Genomic DNA, 15823 nt, shown 5'->3' on the forward strand with positions numbered 1-15823 from the left:
CTTCCTATTATTAATTTCCACTTTTGTGGTGTTGTGATCAGAGAAGATGCTTTGCATTATCTCAATGCTTTGGATTTTGTTGAGGGTTGCCTTGTGGCCTAAGATGCAGTCTGTTCTGGAGAATGTTGCACGTGCATTGAAAAAAATGTATACTTTGCTGTTTTTGGGTGGAGTGTTTTATATGTGTCTGTGCTGTCAGGTTGGTTGATTATGGCCTTTAGGTCTTCTGCATCTTTGTTGAGTTTCTTTCTCGATATTCTGTCCTTTAACGAGAATGAAGTCTCCTACTAGTATTGTGGAAGTGTCACTTTCTCTTTTCAGTGCTGTTATAGTTTGTTTTATGTATTTTGGAGCACTGTCATTTGGTGCATAGATATGTATTATGGTTATGTCTACATGGTGGATTGTCCCTTTATTATATAATGTCCTTCCTTGTCTTTTTTGGTGGAGTTAGTTTTAAAGTCTCTCTTATCTGAGATTAGTATTACCACTCTTGCTTTTTTGGTTGTTGTTTGCTTGATTTTTTTTTCCTTCCTTTGACTTTTAATATATTTGCGTCTTTGTTTCTAAGGTGTGTCTTTACACAGCATATTGATGGGTTATGTTTTCTTACCCATTCTGTCACTCTCCATATCCTTATGGGTGCATTTAAGCCATTTAAGTTCATCATGATTATTGTTAGGTGTGATTTTATTGTTGTAATTTTGTAGGGTCCTTTTTGTGGTGATGACGTTTTCTTTGTTCCTTTTACTCTTCTGTGCTTAATTTCTTCTGTTTGTTACTTTCATTTTTGTGAATTCTGTGTTTTTTGAGACTTTGTTTTTCTTCTTAGTTTTGATGGGTAGGTTTGTTAACTTTCTTTGTAGTTACCTTGAAATCTACCCCATCTTCGTAAGTTTAAACCAGTCTTTCATTACTTGATACCACCTTGACTTCCTCTCTGTTTGAAAGTTCTGTACCTACAGTGTTTATTCCCTCTTTTATTGTTCTGATGTTGTTATTTATAGATTGACCTCCCTGGCTCCCTGTTGTAAATCTTTTAGTTTTGTTTTATTCTCGGAAGTGCATTACCTAGGTTGGTATCTGGCTGATACTGTTCCTGTGTCCTAGATTCAGATTGCTGTCTGTTGTTGTTTCTGTAACCGAAACACTCCCTTTAGTAATTCTCATAAGTTTTGTTTGGTTTTTACATATTCCCTTAATTTCTATTTATCTGGAAATGTCCTAATTTCGCCATCATATTTGAGCATGAGTTTAGCAGGATATGTTATTTTTGGTTGGTCATTTTTTTCTTTCAAGGTTTTATATATTTCTTTCCATTGTTTACTTACCTGCATGGTTTCTGCCGAGCAATCAGAAAAATAAAAAAAAAAAAGGCCAATCAGAGCTTAGTCTTATTGTTTCCTATTTGGATGTGACTTTTTGTTTTCTTGGCACTGCTCTCAGGATTCTTTCTTTGTTTTTGGTTTTAGTGAATGTGCTTATGATAGGTCTTGGTGACTTTGTTTTGGGGTCTGTCCTGTATGGGGTTCATTGAGCTTCTTCATGGTCAGCTTTTCATCTTTTATGGTATTAGAGAAGTTTTTTGTCAGCAAATTTTCATTGATCTTCTCTGTGTTTTCTGTTTTCTTCCTCTGTTCTGGAACTCTGATCAAATGCAGATGTTTGCTTTTGATTATATCCCACATTGTTCTCAGGGCTTCTTCATTTTTCTTCATTCTTTTCTCTGATTTTTCCTCAAAGAAAGTGGTATCCCAGGTTTTGTCTTCAGTTTCACTGATCCTGTCTTCCAGTGTTTCAAATTTGCTCCTAAATCTTCTATTGCACTGTCCGTTTCTGAAATCTTGTTATTAGCTTTTGGATTTCTTATTGCTATTTTTGTATGATTTTTAGTTGTCTGTTTATTTTGACATTTTGTTTCTGTATTATTTTATAGAATTCTTCCATTGCTTTGTTTGTGTTTTCCCTGATTTTGTCTGTGTTTTCCCTGATTTTGTCTGTATTTTTCATGACATTGTCTATTTTTTTCTTATTGTGATCCATATTTTCCTTCATCTCTTGGAGGACCCTGAATGTTAGAGTTTTGAATTCCCTATTAGGTAAGTCCAGTGTCTTGTCTTCTACAAGAAGGTTGTTTTGTGTTTAATTTCGTTGCTTTGTGGAAACCATCCTGTCCTGGGTTTTTTTTTTTTTTTTTTTTTAGATATTGTCTGCTGTCTTTGGGACATTCAGGAATTATTTTCTTCACTTATTTATTGTAGTTTTTTTAATCCTGCTTTTTATGTCTGGGCAGGCAGGCTGATGTTATTTGTTGCTTGCTTGTCTGTGGGCACGATATTTCTCACCACCTGTCTAGGAGAGGAGGGCCAGTCACTCAGCTATGGTGCAGTAGGGCAGGTCCAGCAGGGGGGACATGAGCGGGAGTGTCATTTGCGGCATGTACCGTGTCCAGCAGTAGGGCCAGGGGGTAGTTCAGAGTGGGATCCAGTGGTCCGCACCTGTACCATTTGGTGGTGTGACGCTCTGCGCACAATCCAAATAGGCATGAGTGAAGGGAGAGGATGTCATGTGTGGAGCTAATTTGGTGAGAGAAAAAGAGAGAGAAACAAGCCAAAACAAACGAACAACCAAAAAAATGAAGGATGTCTAGCCAAGTGGTGTAGCCTCGCCTGTTGAGAATGTTCGTGGGTGGTGTACAGGACTAGGTAGGGTGGAGAAAGGGAAGATAAGAGAGAAAAGAGAGAGAAGAAATAAAAAAAGAATAACAACAACAAAAAAAAACGAAAACAACAACAAAAAATATGGTGCTTGGGGAGCCGTCTTTTGGGGGCAAGGTGGAATTGGAGTGGCAGCAAGCTGATGTCTGTCTTTCTGAACAGTGCGGCATGGCTCATGAAGAAAGGGCAGAGGCAGTGCAAATGGGAGGGAGTGTAGATGGGAGGGAGAAGGGGAAAGATAAAGAAAAATAAAAATGCAGTGATGGAGCCAGCCTTTGGAGGTGGCACAGACCTGAGGAGGCCATGTTCCAGAGGCTCTCTAGCTGAGTGGTACAGCACATCCTGCAAAGAAGGGAGGGAGCGGCACTCGGGGCCAGGTGGATGGGAGAAAGGAAAGGAAGGGAGAGAAGAGAAACAACAACAAAAAGAAAAGCCAAAACAAACAAAAAAAGTGTGCTGAAGGAGCCAGCCAGTAGGAGTGGCATGGGCTTGGGTAGGCCATGTGCTAGTGGCTTTCTAGCCAAGTGGTGTAGCACAGCCAGTCAAGGTGGGGTGAGGATGGCACATGCAGCTAGGCGGGCTGGAGAAACGAAAGGAAAAAAAGAGAGAGAAGAAACTGAAAAAAAAATGCTTAGGGAGCTTGCCAGTGGAGTGTCACAGACCCAGGGAGGCCGCATGTCAATGGCTGTCTAGCTGAGTGATGTGGCACAGCTTGTCAAGAAGGGGCACTAATGGCATTCGGCACTTGGTGGACTGGAGAAAGGAAAGGGAGGGAGATAAGAAACTGAAGGGAAAAAAATGGCACTCGGAGCCTACTGGTGGGATGGCACGGACGTGGGGGAAGCCTTTTGCGATGGCGCTCTATCAGAGTAGTTTGGCACAGCCTGTCAGGAAGAGGTGGAGATGGCAAATACAGCTAGGTGGGCGGAAAAATGGAGGAAGAGAAAAGAAACCAAAAAAGAAATGGCACTGAGGGATCCTGCTGGTGGGGTGGTGCAGACCTGGGGAAGCCATGTGCTGGTAGCTCTCTAGCTGGGTAGTGTAGTACAGCCTGTCAATAAGGGGCAGAAATGGCACCACCTGGCTAGGTGGGCAGGAGAAAGGAGAGGAGGGAAGGTGAGAGAGATAAGAAACAGAAGAAAAAATAAATAAAATAAAAAATGGTACTGAGGGACCCTGTTGATGGGGTGGCACGAACCTGGGGAAGCCGTGTGCTGGTGGCTCTATAGCCAAGTGGTGTGGCACAGCCTGTCAAGAAGGAGTGGAGACGGCACACATGGCTATGTGGGCAGGAGAAAGGAAAGGAAGGGAGAGAGAGATAAGAAATGGAAAAAAAATTGGCACTGAGGGCACATGCTGGTGGCGTTGTGGGGACCTGGAGAAGCCCTGTGCCAGTGGCTCTCTAGCCAGACGATGTGGTGCAGCCCATTGAAGGGTGGAGATGGCTCATGTGGTTAGGTAGGTGGGAGAAAGGAAAGGAAGGGAGAGGGATAAGAAACTGAAAAAGAAATGGCACTGAGGGAGCCTGCTGGTGGGGTGGCATGGACCCAGGAATCTGTGTGCCAGTGGCTCTCTAGCCGAGTGGTATGGCATGGCCTGTCAGGAAGGGGCACATGGTGCTAGCTGGGCAGGAGAAGGGAAAGGAGGGAAGTGAGAGAGAGAAGAAACAAACAAACAAAAAGCCCCCAAAACAACAAAAATGGCACTGAAGGAGCCAACCATTGGGGGCAGGGTGAATCTGAGTGGCAAGTTGCTGACGTCTCTTTGGCTGAGCGACTGTGACCTGTTGTGAAAGCTGCAGAGGCCATGTACAGGGAAGAAGGGTAGGGGTTGGGAAAGTGTGTATCCCTGGTTACCAGGTGCTCTGTCTCCTGTTGGTAGCTCCATGAAGTTGCCTTCCCGAACTCCCTGTCCGCTGATTTTGGTGGCTGAAGTCCAAGATGGTAAGTCTGTGCTGTGTTAGCTGGTAGGGGACATCCCCTCGGTGAGCACTCCTCATTCTCTGTTCCGTGTTTCTTATTCCATTCGGTGCTTGATTGAGTACTTCATCCCTTCATTTAACGCTTAGGGTTCCAGGATTAAGGTTTGTATCTGTTTTACTTAGTTTTTCGGGTCTTTGCTCTAGAGGAACAGCATGGTGCTTCTGTTTGTAGCGCCATGTTGGCTCTGCCCTCCACTTACAAGCTTTTAAGACACCAGGCACTCCTTAATGAACTAGCAGGTGGAACAGAAGCACTAAACATTTTAATTTGGCCAATTAACTGGGATGCCCCATGAAACTATGACCCTAAACCTCCAAACCAAGGAACCAAATCCCGTGAGGTTTTTGGTTGTACATAAACAACCTCAGCAGCTACTCTCTCTCTTTTTTTTTAATGTAGGTATATCTATCATAAAACTTTTGCCAATTCAACTTTTTACAGGTGTACAATTTGTTGACAGCAGTTACAGTATTCTGCTGTGCAACCCTATCCTTAACGTGATATTTCCATCACCATTAATCCCTCCCTTTTTACTTCCTTCTCTGTCCTGCCCCTGGTAACCACTAATAAACTTTCTTCTCTATACATTTGCTGTTTATCTTTTTATATAAAACCTGTTGCCATCAAGTTGATTCCAAGTCATAGCAACCCTATAGGACAGAGTAGAACTGCCCCATAGGGTTTCCAAGGAAGGGCCGGTGGATTTGAACTGCCAACCTTTTTGTTAGCAGCCATCTTTTTATATACGTGAGGTTATGCAATATATATTTTTTTGTGATTGACTTATTTTGCTCAGCATGTTTTCTAGTTCTATACATACTGTAGCATGTATAAGACTTCATTTCTTCTGCTGGCTGAGTAGTATTCTATTGTATGTGTGTACCACATTTTTTTTTATCCATTCATCTGTTGATGGTTATTTAGGTTGTTTCCACCTTTTGGCTATTGTGAGTAGTACTGCAATGAACATTGGTGTACAGTTTCTGTTTGAGTCTCTGGTTTCAAGTCTCTAGGAGTGAATTGCTGGAACAAATGGTAGCTCCATTTTTAATATTTTGAGGAACTGCCACACTGTTTTCCACAACAGCTGTACAGTTTTGCATTCCCGCCAGCAATGAATAAGGGTTCCAGGTTCCCAACATTCTTGGTAACATTTGTTATTTTCTTTTTTTATTTTAACTATCTTAGGAGGAAGGAAATGGTATTTCCTTATGGTTTTGATTTGCATCTTTTTGATGGCTAATGATGCTGAGCATCTTTTCATGGGTTTGGTGGCCATTTGAATGTCCTCTTTGGTGAAATGTCTATTCAAGTCCTTTGCGCATTTTATGGTTGGGTTGTCTTTTTGTTACGTTGTCAAAGTTTTATATATATTTTGGTTTTTAGATTCTAGTCAGATATATGGTTTCCGAAGATATTCTCCCTGTTGGTGGTTTGTCTTTTTACTCTTTTGGTAAAGTCCTTTGATGAACAAAGGTTTTTTTTTTTTTTTTAATTTTTATGAAATCCCATTTATTATGTCTTTTGCTGTTTGTGCTTTTGTAATTATTTTAGATAATCCCTTGTTAAAAGCAAGGCCTGCTAGCATTGCCTCTGCTTTTTCTTCTAAGAATTTTATGGTTTTAGATTGCACATTTAGATCTTTAATCCATTTTGAATTTGTTTTTGTGTGTGGTATGAGCCATGACTCCTGCTTCATTTTTCTGCATGTGGAAATCCAGTTCTCCCGGCACCATTTATTGAAGAGACTCTTCTTCCCCATTAAATGGATTTAGCACTTTTGTCAAAAATCAGCTGACCATAGATGTGTGGGTTTATTTCTGGACGCTCAATTCTATTCCATTGGTCTATGTGTCTGTTGTTATATCAGTACCAGGGTCTTTTCATCACTGTGACTATATAGTGTGTTTTAAAATCAGGAAGTGTGAGTCTTCCTACTTTGTTCTTCTCTTTTAATTTTGCTTTAGCTAAATGGGGCCTCTTGCCTTTCTGTATAAAGTTGGGAATTGGTTTTTCTATTTCTGTAAAGAAGGCTATTGGAATTTTGATCAGGATTGCTTTGAATGTATAGATAACTTTGGGTAGTATTGACATCTTAACATCATTAAGTCGTCCAGTCCATGACCATGGAACATGTTGCCATTTATTCAAGTCTTCTTTTATTTCTTTCAGCAGTGTTTTGTAGTTTTCATTGTATATGTCCTTCACATCCCTGGTTAGATTTATTCCTAGCTATTTTATTCTCTTAGATGCTATTGTAAGTGGAATTTTGCCCCTAATTTCCCTTTCAGATTTCTCATTGCTGGTATATGGAGACTGAGCTGATTTTTGTTTGTGGACCATGTACCCTGCAACTTTGCTAAATTCTTCTATTAGCTCTAGAAGTTTTCTTATAGACTGAGATTTTCTATATATAGGATCCATTTTAATTATGGTGTTAGCGAAGAATATTGAATATACCATGGACTGCAAGAAGAACCAATAAATCTGTCTTGGAAGAACAGCCAGAATGCTTCTTAGAAGGGAGGATGTTGAGACTTTGTCTTACATACTTTGGACATTTTATTAGGAGGAACCAGTCCCTGGAGAAGGACTTTATGCTTGATAAAGCAGAGGGTCAGTCAAAAAGAGGAAGACCCTCAAGGAGATGGATTGACATAGTGGCAGCAACAATGGGCTCAAACATAGCAACGATTGTGAGGATGGTGCAGCACCTGGCAATCTTTCATTCTGTTGTACATAGGGTTGCTATGACTTGGAACCTACTTGACAACACCTAACAACAACAACATACATAGGATCATATTATCTGCGAATAGAGATAAATTTACTTCTTTTCCAATCTAAATACTTTCATTTCTTTTTCATGTCTTATTGCTCTGACTAGGACTTCTAACACAATATCAAATAGAGGTGGTGAAAGCGGGCACAGTTGTCTTCTTCTCAATTTCAAGGGGAAAGCTTTCAGTCTTTCTCCGTTAAGTATAGTGTCAGCTGTTGGTCTTTCATATATGCCCTGAATCATATTGAGGAATTTCGTCTCTATTCCAATCTTCTTTAGAGTTTTCATCAAGAAAGGATGTTGGGTTTCATCAAATGCCTTTTCTGTATTGATAGAGATGATCATGTGGTTCTTTCCCTTTTTTCTGTTGATGTGAATTATTACGTTGATTGATTTCTAATGTTGAATCATCCCTGGATTCCTGGAATAAACCCTGCTTGGCCATGATGTATGACTCTTTTAATATTCTGTTGGATTTTGTTCACTAGTATTTTGTTGAGGATTTTTGCATCTGTGTTCTTAAGAGATATTGGCCTGTAGTTTTCTTGTGTGTTTGTCTGGTTTTGGTATCAGGGTTATGTTTGCTTCATAGAATGAATTATGGAGTCTATCTTCCTTCTCTATTTTTTGGAAATGTTTAAACAGTATTGGTGTCAATTCTTCTCTAAATATTTGGTAGAATTCCCCAGTGAAGCCATATGCTCCATGATTTTTTTTCCTCTTGTGAGATTTTTGATCACTGCCTCCATCTCTTCACTTGTTATGGGTCTGTTGATACTTTCTGTTTCATCTTGAGTCACTTTGCGTAGGTTGTTTGCTTCTGAGAATTTGTGCATTTCATCTAGGTTATCCAGTTTGTTGCCGTACAGTTGTTCATGATATTCTGTCACAATTTTCTTTATTTCTCTCGGTTCAGTTGTAATATCCCCTCTTTCATTTCTTATTTTGTTTATTTGCATCTTTTGTCTTTTTTTCCTTCGTCAGTCTAGCTAAAGGTTTGTCGATTTTATTGATCTTTTTAAAGAGCCAACTTTTGGTTTTATTGATTATTGTTTTTCTGTTTTTGATTTTATTTATTTCTGCTCTAATCTTTGTTATTTCCTTTCTTATGATATGTTTAGGCTTAGTTTACTGTTCTCTTTCTAGTTCCTGTAGTTGTCGAGGTCTTATTTTTTATGTAGGCATTCATTACTGTAATGTTTCCTCTGAGTACTGTACTGTAAGTTTTGCTATGTTGTGCTTTCATTTTCACTTGACACTAAGAAATTCATGACTCTGTTTTGATTTCTTCCTTGACTGATTGGTAGGTTAATCGTGTGTTGTTTAATTTCCTTATGTTTGTGTATTGTCCAGGTCTTTTTCCATTATTGATTTCTAGCTTCACTCTGTTGTGATCAGGGAAAATACTTTGTATGATTTCAGTCATTTAAAATTTATCGGTACTTGCTTTGTGCCCTAATATGTGGTCTATACTACAGAATGTATATTGTGCTGTTTTTGGGTGGACTATTCTATATATAAGGAGGCCTTGTGGCGCAGTGGTTAAAGTGATGGACTGCTAACTGAAAGGTCAGCAGTTCGAACTACCAGCGGCTCCACAGGAGAAAGATGTGACAGTCTGCTTCTGTAGGGATTTACAGCCTTGAAAACCCTATGTGGTCACTATGAGTTGGAATTGACGTGACAGGAGCGGGGTTTGGGTTCTATATATGTCTGTTAAGTTTAGTTGGTTTATAGTGTCATTCAGGCCCTCTGTTTCCTTGTTGATCTTTCGGCATGTCCTGTCCGGTATTGAAATCCCCAACTATTAATGTGGTACTATCTATTTCTCCCTTCAGTTCTATCAGTATTTGCTGTATACATCTAAATGTCCCAATGTTGGGTGCATATATATTTATGATTGTTAAGTCTTCTTGATTAAGTAACCTTTTTATGACTGTGTAATGTTCATCTTTCTCTCTTCTAATGGATTTTGTCTTAAAGTATACTTTGATATTAAGATTGCCAGTCCAGCTCTCTTTTGGTTATTATTTGTATGGAATAGTTTTGCATCCTTGTACTTACTTTCAACCTGTTTGTGTCCTGGATCTAAGGTGTGTCCCATGTAACAGTATTCAGTCGGATAATTTTTTTTTCCTTTCTGCCACTCTCTGCCTTTTGATTGGAGTATTTAGTCCATTTACATTCACTGTAATTACTGATAAGAAGTGACTTCTGCCATTTTGTTGTCTTTTTGGGTGTCTTCAGCTTTGTCTTCATCCTTTACTGCTGCTTAGTTTTGTGTTTTGTTGGTTTATTGTAGTGAGCATTTTGGTTTCCTCTCATTTCCTTTCATGTATGTTGTTTAGATATTTTCTTAGTTGTTACCATGAATATTGCATTTAACAACTTGTATTTATAATATTCTAGGGTAAGTCGGTACCAACTGTAATAACATACAAGAAATTCTATATTCGTACCATTCATCTTACCGTTTTTCTTGTTATTAACACTTATGTCTTTATATTTCATGTGCCCTGTAACATAATTTTATCCTTGCCATTATTAAACAACATGAAGGACAAAACATTTAGAATTACCAAGCATGAATACCTATTACTAGCCCTTATATTTGTCTATACATTTCCCTTTATTACAGAGCTTTCATTTTGAATTTCTTTCTAGTGTCTTTTCCCTTCCATCTACAGAACTCCCATTAGTATTTTTTTTTTTTTTTAGGGCAGGTCTGCTTGATATTAACTCTCTCAGCTTCTGTTTGGGAATGCTTTAATTTCACCCTCATTCTTGAAGGATAGTTTCACTGAGCGTAGTATTCTTGGTTGACAGTTTTTTCTTTTAGTACGTTAAATATATCATTGCATTGCCTTCTCACCTCCAGTGTTTCTGAGGAAAAATTGACACAATTGTATTGGGGATCATTTTTATGTGACTGTTTCTTCTCTCTCACTAATTTTAGGAATCTGTTTATCTTTAATTTTTGAGAGCATAATTATGATGTGTCGTGGTGTAGATTTCTTTGGGTTTATCCATCTTGGGGTTCTTTTAGCTTCTTGGATTTGTAGATTCATGTTCTTCATTAGATAGGGGAAATTTTCTGTGATTATTTCTTCAAACATTCTTTCTGTCCCTTTCCCTCACCTTTTTCTGGAATTCTCATATATGTACGTTAGACTTTTGTTGTTGTCTCATAATTCCATTAAACTGTGTGTAGCCTCCTTGAGCCTCCGTTCTTGTGGCTCTTTAGCATCTGTAATTTTAACTGTCTTATCCTATTCTTTCTTCTGCTTGATTAAATCTGTTCGTAAGTCCTTCTGTTGTGTTTCTCATTTTGGTTATTATCCCTTTCAGTTGCAATACCTCTTTTTTTAGATCCTCATTTTGTTCTTACATTGTTAACTTTATTTCTTTTAGCTTTTTGTCTGTGTTTCCCTTTAGTTCTTTAATTATGTTTAATGTTGTTGTATTATATTCTTCCATTTTTTTTTCATTGTTTGGTCATCCCTAGATGTACTTTCATTCCTTTTGTCATTTTCATTTGGATGTGGCATTGTTTCCTGTTCTTTATGTGTCTTGTGATTTTTTTAGGGGGTCATTGAAATTTCTGAGCGTGTTAACTTTTTCAGTTTTCACTAGTATTTGCTTTTGCCCTTATTACTTTCTGCAAGAAACTCTGAGGCGAGCAGAGCCTTCAGCCTTTGCTTACCATTTCCTCTCCCTCTCTATGATAGCTCCTTCTCCCTTCCTGGTTTAATATAGGATTTGAATGCTCCAGATCTTGGTTTTCAACTTTTAGTCTCTCCCAAGCACACCCGAGCACACGCTGTGGTCAGTCTGTCCACAAGTGGGCACTGCCATTCAGGTGATGTATTGTGTACTAACCAGTCTGCCCACCAGGGGGCACTGTTCCCTCTTTCTGTTTTTTATTCCCATCCCGTCTCTGTTTCTGCAATCACGTTTTTAGTTGGAAAACCCACACCCAGCAAGCCCCCTTCAGGACTGGGTGCTGCCCTTTGGTTTTGTCTGAGGCTTTCTTCCCTGCTCTGTGGGGGCTGCTTATATCTTATATTATATTCAGGCGAATCACAGGCAGACTTGCCTCATTTCAGGAGGAGGGTTTGGCACTCCCCAGAAGAACCACCAAGAGATCTCTCTTATTGGTTTCATAGCCCCAGTGGCCCTGTGGTGGGGAGCAGACTCCATTTAGGAGACCCATCTCCTGACTCCACTGTAGGGATCCTTGTGTAGGAGTTTGTATCAGTCCAGCAGCTGACAGTTACTGGTTGGGGGAGGGGTAGTTATGACGAATGGACCCTCAGGGAGATTTGCCTTGTAGCTATCAGAGCCCACCTTGTAGTTTGTTGGATGTGGTATAGACTCCACTCAAGATGCCTATTACCTAGCACACAGCAGCCTCGATCATCAGTCCACAGCGCTGACTGTAAGGGGGAGCATACAGGCCCACACTGATCTCCAGAGTGGTCTGTCCTATTGGTTTCAGAGGCTCAAGTTATGGGGTGCACAGGGCGGCAGGTATAGTGCTATGGGAGTAGACGCCCCTGGAGGGGCCTTTTGTAACAGTTTGTAACAGCCTGACAGCCAACAATTACCAGGTGGGAGTGGGGGTGTCCCGCTCTGGTCATATTCCCATGAAGGTCTGCATTGTTAATATCGGGGTCCCCCAGGTAGATTGCTGGCTGTGGGTGTAGCTTCAACCTCAGTCAACAGTCCTCAGTGACAATCAGATGTGGGGGTAGACTAACTGTAGTTGACTCTCAGAGAGCTTTGTGCTGTTGATTTCAGAGGCCAGAGCTACGGGGTGCTCAGGGAGGCAGGTACAGTGTTGCCTATGGGAGCAGACTCCACTGCAGGAGCCTTCTGTAGCAGTTCACAGAAGGCTTGCAAGTGACAGTTTCTGGGTGCGTGAAAGGCTGTCATGCTCCAAATGGACTTCCTGGGAAGTACTTTTGCTGCCTTGTTACTATCAGAGCCCTTCCTGTAGTATGTTGGCTGTGGGTGTAGCCTCCACTTAAAGATACCTGCTTCTTAGCACACAACAGCCTAAGTCAGCAGTCCTCAGCACTGACTGAAAGGGGGAGAAGATGACCTGAACTGACTCTGAGGGGGGTCTGTCTTATTGGTTTCAGAATCCGGAGCTATGGGGTGCACAGAGAGGCCAGTAGTGTATTTTCCATGGGATGTCTTAACTGAGAGGGCCTTCTCTAGCAATTCACAGTAGGCTTCTGTAGCAATTCACAATAGGCTTGCAGCTGACAGTGTCTGGGTGGGGGAGTTACTAGCACACTCCAAATGTACCCCTGGGGAGATTTGCCTTGTTGCTGTCAGAGCCCTCCTTGTATTATGTTGGCTGTGGTTATAAAAAAAAAAAAATTATAGCCTCCATGAAAGATGCCTGCTTCCTAGCACACAGCAGACTCAGTCAGCAGTCCTCAGAACTGACTGAAAGGGGGAACAGACAGACTTGAACTGACTCCCCTGGGAGGTCTGTACTGTTGGTTTCAGAGACCTGAGCTATGGGGTGCACAGGGAGGCAGGTAGAGTGTTGGTTGTAGAACAGACTCCACTTTATGGGCCTTCTGTAGCAATTCACGGTGGGCTTGTAACTGACTGTCCGGGTAGGGGAGGTCCTGGCACACTCCAAACGAAACTCTGGAGAGGTCTGCCGTGTTAATTTTAGGGAAGAAGCTTGGAGTCTGTCTCTTTGTACAGGCAGGGGCTGTGGTGGTTAGGGAAGGAGGATGTTTTGCTGGGACCACTACCCCAGTTCACAGCAGCCGGCAGTCTGCATGGCTGGGGAGGGGCAAGGATGGTGAGAGAAGTGATTTTCCTACCGTATGTGAGTTGTTGATTCATTGATTCTTCCCTGTCTGCAGTTCCCCGCTGCTTTCTTCTGTTCCCGGATTCAGAGTCCCTCAAAGCTGAGCACCACTTCCGTGTTGCATTTGTTTGGGAGGGTTGGAATGATGGTCTGTTTACACTGCCATCTTCCCAGAATTCCCCAGCACCATTTATTAAAGAGACAGTTCTTTCCCCACTGCATGGACTTAGCATGGTTGTAAAAAAATCAATTGACCATAGATGTATGGGTTCATTTCTGGACTCTGAAGTCCTATCCGTTGGTCTGTGTGTCTATTATCATACTACTGACAGACTGTTTTGATTACTGTAGCTTTATAATATGTTTTAAAATTGGAAAATATGGGTACTACTTCCTTTGTTCTTTAGATATTTTGGGCCCCTTGCAGTTTAATATAAATTTGAGGACTAGCATTTCCATTTTTGTAAAGAAAACTGTTTTAATTTTTTATAATTTTTATTGTGCTTTAAGTGAAAGTTTACAAATCAAGTCAGTCTCTCACAAAAACTTACATACACCTTGCTACATATTCCCAATTACTCTCCCCCTAATGAGACAGCCCACTCCCTCCCTCCACTCTCTTTTTTCATATCCATTTCACCAGCTTCTAACCCCCTCTACCCTCTCATCTCTCCAGGCAGGAGATACCAGCATAGTCTCAAGTGTCCACCTGATCCAAGAAGCTCACTCCTTACCAGCATCCCTCTCCAGCCCATTATCCATTCCAATCCGTGTCTGAAGAGTTGGCTTCGGGAATGGTTCCTGTCCTGGGTCAACAGAGGGTCTGGGGGCCATGATCACTGGGGTCCTTCTAGTCTCAGTCAGACCATTAACTCTGGTCTTTTAATGAGAATTTGGGGTCTGCATCCCACTGCTCTTCTGCTCCCTCAGGGATTCTCTGTTGTGTTCCCTGTCAGGGCAGTCATCAGTTGTGGCCGGGCATCACCTAGTTCTTCTGGTCTCAGGATGATGTAGTCTCTGGTTCATGTGGCCCTTTCTGTCTCTTGGGCTTGTAATCGCCTTGTGTCCTTGGTGTTCTTCATTCTCCTTTGATCCAGGTGCGTTGAGACTCATTGATGCATCTTAGATTGCTGCATGCTAGTGTTTAAGACCCCAGATACCACTCTTCATAGTGGGATGCAGAATGATTTTATTATGCCAGTTGACTTAGATGTCCCCTGAAACCATTGTCCCCAAACCCCTGCCCCTGCTACACTGGCCTTCGAAGCATTCAGTTTATTCAGGAAACTTCTTTGCTGTGTTAGTCCCGTTGTGCTGACCTCCCCTGTATTGTGTGTTGTCTTTCCCTTCACCTAAAGTAGTTCTTATCTACTGTCTAATTAGTGAATACCCCCTCGTACCCTCCCTCCTCCCTCTCATAACCACAAAAGAGTGTTTTCTTCTCAGTTTAAACTCTCTCTCAAGTTCTTATAATACTGGTCTTATACAACATTTGTCTTTTTGCAACTGACTGATTTCATTCAGCATAATGCCTTCCAGGTTCCTCTATGTTATGAAATGTTTCACAGATTCCTCACTGTTCTTTATCGATGCATAGTATTCCATTGTGTGAATATACCATAATTTATCCATTCATCTGTTGATGGGCACCTTGGTTGCTTCCATCTTTTTGCTGTTGTAAACAGTGATGCAGTAAACATGGGTGTGCATATATCTGTTTGTGTAAAGAGTCTTATTTCTCTAGGATATATTCCGAGGAGAGGGATTGCTGGATTTTTTTTTTATGGTAGTTCTATTTCTAGCTTTTTAAGGAGGTGCCAAATCTATTTCCAAAGTGGTTGTACCATTTGACATTCCCACCAGCAGTGTATAAGTTTTCCAATCTCTCCACAGCCTCTCCAACATTTATTATTTTGTGAAAACTGTTTTAATTTTGATTGAGATTGCATTGAATCTGTAGATCGTGTGGGTAGTATTGACATCTTAACAATATTGAGTCTTTCCATCCAAAAATACTGAATGTCTTCCTATTTATTTTGGTCTTCTTTTAAATTTTTAAGCAACATTTTATAGTTTTCACCGTATACATTTTTCACGTCCCTGGTCAAATTTATTCCTAGGTATTTTATTTTTTAGAGTGTACTGTATGTAAATGAAATTGTTTTCTTTTTCAAATTTTTTGTGGCTGGTGTATAGAAACCCAAGTGATTTTTGTTTGCTGATCTTTTGCCCAACAGGTTTGCTGAATTCATTTATTAGCTCTCCAAGCTTTCTTATAGATTCTTTGAAAGTTGCTATTTATAGGATCATGTCATCTGCAAATAGGGATCGTTTTACTTTTTCCTTCCCAATTTGGCTATCTTTTATTTCTTTTTCTTGCCTTACAGCTCTGGCTGGGGCTTCGAGTACAATATTCAATAGCAGTGGTTAAAACCAGTGGTTAGAGTGGGAATTTTTGTCCTATTTCTGATCTTAAGGCACAGCCCCCCATGCATCTGTTAGTTTG

At 40.7% G+C, this 15823-nt stretch overlaps 1 protein-coding gene across 1 annotated transcript in view; it reads left to right on the forward strand.

Moving 5' to 3' along the window:
- Positions 1 to 15823, forward strand: part of RPS6KA6 (ribosomal protein S6 kinase A6) — a 161393-nt gene that overhangs the window by 17732 nt on the left and 127838 nt on the right. The window lies entirely within an intron of this gene.

The sequence above is a fragment of the Elephas maximus genome, chromosome X (assembly GCF_024166365.1).
Source record: "Elephas maximus indicus isolate mEleMax1 chromosome X, mEleMax1 primary haplotype, whole genome shotgun sequence".
Taxonomy (NCBI): Eukaryota; Metazoa; Chordata; class Mammalia; order Proboscidea; family Elephantidae; genus Elephas; species Elephas maximus.